Source organism: Mastigoproctus giganteus, chromosome 3 (genome assembly GCF_048544385.1).
Source record: "Mastigoproctus giganteus isolate SK-2022 chromosome 3, ASM4854438v1, whole genome shotgun sequence".
NCBI lineage: Eukaryota > Metazoa > Arthropoda > Arachnida > Uropygi > Thelyphonidae > Mastigoproctus > Mastigoproctus giganteus.
This window is the reverse complement of record NC_143577.1, coordinates 184,360,829-184,367,524: the sequence shown is the minus strand read 5'-3', so window position 1 is coordinate 184,367,524 and position 6,696 is coordinate 184,360,829.

Below are 6,696 nucleotides of genomic sequence, written 5' to 3'. Positions count from 1 at the left end.
CTACTAGAATCGCTATTGAATACACCAGACCGTTGTTATTTTCAAGTGCCATATTGTGCAGATTGTTATAATTACAAAAACCAGCACAAAAAATAAAATATGAGTTATTGTTTCAATTAATTTCTGAATCCTAAAAACCTGGTGTTTTGGATGAAGGACATTCCAGGACAATTTCCCAAGTGACTAAAAATTTATATAAGTTTATTTATAGTCACTTGGGAAATTAAAAACACATTAGTACTGGATTCTTAAAATAAACTATGATATACGTTAATATACAATCCTCCAAAAAGTATACAGACACTCGGCAGTTTCACATTGCTATCATTGCCATTCACTTCGACAGCGAGTCGTTCCGCCTTTGGCTGCTATGACGCACTCCACCCTCTTGGGTAAGCTTTCCACCTACGAATGATAACCTGCAGCGGGTATAGACCTCCATTCTCCTGTAGAACGGTGACCAGTTGAGCTACCGATGTAAGACATGTTAGTCTGGCCCTCATTCTCACATTCCAGCTTATCCATTCGTTACTCTCCGCCGGCCATTCCGTCTTTTCTATTCATATCATTAAGCCATTCTCCTACAGCATTGGAGGCATGGTATTGTCTGAAGTATTAGGGTAGGCATCAGTGTTCATGATTTTCCGGACAATCATCAAATATCCTAGGCAATACAGAGATGGTAAAGTCACGCTTCCATTTCGGGATAACATCATGGCCGGGCGACTTTGGATGGCGTACATTGTCGGCAGTTTCACGAATCGAGAAGTCAGCAATGTGAAATCCAACCTAAATATCCCTCTCGTACTCAGTCATTTCTGCTCTTCGTGCCATGACGAGAACAAGTAACATGTATAATTCACACGCCTTCCTTGTATACCCATCAAGTCACTAATTTACCTGGAATGTTGGATGGACAATGAAAACAGGGGTGCCCGGATACTTTTTGGAGGGTAATATATATATACACAAAATGTTAATAAAGTAAAGTTAATATTGGTGAAAAGGCATTATTGTAAATCATAATTTTTATTTTTATTTTATTTATTTATTATTTTATATTATTTTTTGTTCGAAGGAGCAACAATTAGTCATACCCTGTCCAATTATTTACAGACGATTTAGACAATTATTTTGTGACAATTTAGTCACACAGGATGTGACTAAATTGTCACAAAATAATTGATCCTTACTCGACAATGACCGTTATATTTGTAAATTCGTTGGATGCCAAGGTATGCGTCATTTGGGATGCGTCATTCCAAATGATTACACAGATTTTCAATGGGATTCGAGGGTCTGTGTGGGCCATGGCAGATTCTACATATCACTGGATTTCTCTGCATGGAATTCCTCTATAGTTCTCTATCGGAAATAGAAACCCCATCATTGCTGATAGATGTTATTATTATAGGGGTCTTCAATGAAAATACTGTGGTTTCTCCAGTCAATGATGGGATTCGAACCGAGATTTTTTCAAACGAGTGACCCGGAGAAACCACAGTATTGTCATCAAAGACCCCGATAGTAATAACATCTATCAATTTTTCTAACTAAAGTTGCATTTAAAAACTAACTGTTTTCTTACCATATTATTCAATTTTACGCACCAGATTCCGAAACGCCTAAACACCTATTAGCTTTGTCAAGTCCGTCCATACACGTGTAACAAGACTCTCAGGGAATGGATTCTTGTGAAATTTTATTTACTTTTTAGAATTTGTCGAGTCATTCCAAATTTAATTAAAATCAAACATATAGAAGTCTGATTTTTTTTTAATAGAAAAGGAAACAGAAAATGCATTAATGAGCTAACTCAAGAAACAGTTTAACCTCTATGTAACTGTCATCTCCTTCCACTTATGCCCTACTTCATTTATAAATGATATACATGATCATAAAATTCAATTTTGAGCGGCCTCCTTTTCTCCGCTGAACCCCTGCCTTACCTGTCCTAAGGGATCGAACCTCTCTGATACAGGATCAACAACTATCAAAAAACACCTCATATAATGGATTACCATGATACCACAACTGATCGTAAGGTGAATCTCTCTACTAGCAATGAACGTCACCGTCACCGCCTTTTCTGGTATAGAGAATGAAGACATCACGCATTGAAGTAGTCGCTGAACATAATGTGGTGTGATAATCCAGGTACACAATTCAGGAATCAGCTGGACGCACTTGGGTGCCGAATGTGCCTAAAGAGCCCTTTCACTCAAATTGTATTTCACCAACAATGAAATTCAGTGGGTCTGCTTTACGCAATTTGGACCTCATCTGCTGGTTTTTTACGATCATGAACACAGCTATGATATTCTGAATAATTATGTCTTACTGTCATTGTGATAAGTCTTTGGAGAGAGAAAGAAAGGCCGTATTTATATCAGCATAACAACACTTCGTTTCACAAAGCACGGTCAGTACAACGGTAGTTTGAGGGGGAACAATGTGGTGAGCCTGCCATTTCCAGCCTAGAGCTCTGGATCTAAACCCAACTGTGAAACATCTTTTGGATGTTTTGTAACAACGAGAGAATTAGCCACAATCTTGTGAGAATACTGGGGCAAGTGTTTTTCAGTCTATATGACCAAAAAAAAAAAAAACCTGTAGCAAGTGCCTTCTTCAAGATATTGGTATTTTTAAATCCCACAGGGTCAAAAACGAAATTAAACATTTAATTTTCTTACCAGTCATTTCTTCATTCATTGTTTAAAAAGTGCTGGAAGAGGATACTGTATATAAATAAAAACATCGTTCGAACGGTCAGCCATTACTCGATTCGAAACAGCCTAATCGCAAAATTTTCAGCGTATACTCCCTGGAAAGGTTTTGATCCATGGAAAATGTTTTAGGTCCGATTACGTTTTCCTGCCTCTCCCACAGAAACGTTGCTATAAATCTGGAACAGTAGCCTCACATATTTTCAAAATTTTAGGATTTGTTTCAAATATTTTCATGGACTTTTTTTTCGAATTTCACTTTGATTTTTCAATCCATTTACCTCTTGCACCAAACCCCAACTCACCACTACCCATTGCGTATCGCGTGGTGAGGGGTCAATTATATAATAACACTGGTTCGACAAAATGAAACTTTTTTTTTTTTCCATCATCAAAGATTTAAACACACTTTTAAAGTAAGGAAAAAGGTTAAATTTATTTAGGTGTGTGTATAAATTAAGCCATCATTTATCATATACACCTCTCGAAAAATTTATTTATCAAGCTCTTACTGAAATGGGTGGATCTTTCTAGTTACAAGAATATGCAAAACAGAATGATGAATTGCAAACAGAATTGCATTATCATAGGCGCCTCCGTAGCCAGGTGGGAAGGAGCAGCAGTGCGTAGCACACGCTTCTTGATTAGACCGGGGTTCGAGCCCGTCACCACCAAATACGGATGTTGTTGTTATTTGGTTTTTAGGAGCATTAGCAACTAAGGCCATATTGCTCCGGGATATGCGGTGGTCATTCCCTGACCTTTCCGCATCCTCCGTATTTGGTGGTGACGGGCTCGAACCCCGGTCTAATCAAGAAGCGTGTGCTACGCACTGCTGCTCCTTCCCACCTGGCTACGGAGGCGCCACCAAATACGGAGGATGCGGAAAAGTCAGGGAATGACAACCGCATATCCCGGAGCAATATGGCCTTAGTTGCTAATGCTCCTAAAAACCAAATAACAAACAAACAATTGCATTATCAGTATTTATGTGTATATAAATATTGATAATGCAATAAATCAAATACGGATTACTGGCAAATGAAAAATATATTACATCATACAGATTTTGGAGGCGTAGGGTTGAAGTCCGACTGGTAGGAACTTCCGGAAAGGTCATGAAAATCAGTAATAAAATCCAAGTAAACGGTTGCCCAGATGTATTCACAATGGGTATGAACATAGAAACAGTTTGGAGGATACACGACATGTGAACAGGAGAAAGTTCTGCAGGATATAGATGGGACATGCTGGCTCAGTCAAGAAGAATAAAGGCCATAAGGTCGACAACTAATGGAATTAATGGATTGGACTAGATCTTGTTGATGGAGGGACATCAACAAGAACTGTGAGCAAAGAATTAAAATATTTGCAGTTTTCGAACCAAGAAAAAACTCAAAATCCTCTAATGTCATCAGCAACAGACTCCTGCTATTGCAGTGGTGTAATAAACACTGATGATGAAAATGTTGCTAATCGATAAAGAGTGTGGCTACAACCCCATCAAGCGTATAGGACCATCATATTTTATCCCGCTATTTGGGATGTTGATTTGGAGAACGTTTTCATGAGATGGACTGCATTTTCTAATTCCTGTGTATGTATGCACGATCACTTCAGGAGTGCTGTTGGGAACCCTTACGACAAGGTGCTGCCGCTAATTCAATTGCTTTCATCCATGTTATTATTATTATTAGCCATATGGTACAAGGAAGCCTGAGGCTTATGCTGTAGCAGACACGAGGAGAGAGAGAGAGAGAGAGAGAGAGAGAGAGAGAGAGAGAGAGAGAGAGAGAGAAGAAGGATGATGTCCAGCTCAGGACCCTTGGTGTGCCAAGCCCATACTCACCAGAGTGAGCCCCTGGTATTTTGGGATAATAATACCATTATTCCTCGAGTTCAGATCATGTTGAATTAATTTGATAAATATGAAACTGACTTTCGTTATATCCACTGGCCTCTCTAATTCAGGATCTGAGTCCTATTTATCATTTTTGGAATATTTTGAAATTAAAATTTTTTAATTCAACCACATCTTAACCCTCATTCATTCATTTCTTAAATTTGAATCCATCTTAATGGCAGAGTAAAACAAAACGTATGTGGTGTTTTGGCTGCAATCGTTGCCCATGGGAAAATATATATTAATAATTATTCATGATCAATTGGCTAGGCAGGTTCAAAAGAAGCATTATATTAAAGACTTCTAAATTTCTATTAAGCATATACAATATGAATAATACATGCCGTGCATAAGAATGAATTATAGGAGAAATATTCCCGTCAAAATGTGCTACTGGAAAGTTATCTAGAACAAAGGGTCAAAAACTTTTGAGACGTGATAAGCCAGTTTAGATGTATGGCTGTAGATTATCACCTAAGTTCAGAATTTCAGATGCGGAAACAAAAACTCGCATGTTAATCCGCATAGTATTTTATGTATGAAGATATATAATGATAAACACTTCCTTATTCATGCAACGCACAGAATGTTTGCTCATTTCATAAATTTGAATTCATTTATTTTATAGTTATTCTTGTTCTAAACTACCCCACTGAGGCAGGGTTACAGAAGCGTCATATATAAGCATATGAATATTACACTGTCTTATACTTTTTACTACTTACTGTATTACTATTTTTAATCTTCGTTAGTAGCCAATTTTCGTTTATTGACGAGTTTGCTGCATTGAGCATACTGAGCTATATTTTTCAATATTTGTATAGGCTTATAGGGAAAGCAGAAGAGGTGTGACAAAATTTAAAGTGGTATTTATCTGATTGATAAAGTTATGCACGCTGATCAGTATCAAATTTGTTTTTCTATGTAGTTACAATTCACGAGTTATAGATGTTTTATATTAAAATTTCCTATTCCAGATATAAGCAAACAAATTAACATACCTGTATAAATTGATAGGATTCGTCACAGTAATGACAGACAAATAGACTAATAATATTTATTATTTTTTTAATTTCAGAGGAAATTTATCCTCCCACCTCTCCTGCACAAGTGTTATGTGTTGGCCAAGCCTAGGTTGCAGTTGCTCTGATAATGTTAGTAGATAAACTGAGGAATTTAAACTATGAAAAAATCATACGACCCTCCCCAATATGGAATAACTAGTTCAAGGTGAGAAATAGGTCGAAAAAAGTTCCTTCCTCCCGGAGGTCAGGTATTACTAGAATAAAATGAAGGAATTCAACCAAAGCATTTTCCATCCCTGTTGCAGAAGGCAGCAATAGCAATACTAACAACAGTGTAGAACAGTATATAAAGTTTAAAATTTAAAATTATAATAATCGCCAACTGTTATTTCTAAAACTGAAATTCGAGTTGAAAAAAAAATGAAAAAACTTGTATTGATCCATTGTAAATTTACATTTCACGATTGAGTAGTGAAACTCTGCTGAAGTTCCCAAAGAAGTCTTGGCAAAAATATTCAATATTTACAGACAGAATATTTTAGCCATAAGTTCAAAAATTCTAAATTATTTCTTATTATTTTGGAACCTTTGAGTCGTACATTTTATTTTAAAAAAATCATGGCAGGAGGTATTTTTTCTGGAAATAATAAAATATGCACGTTTTCACATGCTATTTAAACGCAATAAATAGTTTCATGTATGGAATTCAATGATTCTTAAATCATTTCCAATTTAATGATTCAGGCAATATGCTTTTTGAAGGAATTCATCGATGCCCCTTTAACATTTGGTTTAATCATTTTATTTAAGTTAAAAATTCAGATATGTATTCATTATTATTTAGATTCAAGTTAGAGGCAAGTAAACAAATTCCGGTAATATTTCGAGTAGTTTTAAAGACACTGAAGAAGTGTCTTTAAAGTGCATATTTGTAATGATAAACGTCATTATTCTGTTTATATTTTTAAAGGTCACATCCCTATTATTAACCAGCAGTATCATAAAGATTAATGACCAGAGAAAATTAAAAAAGGGACGAAAT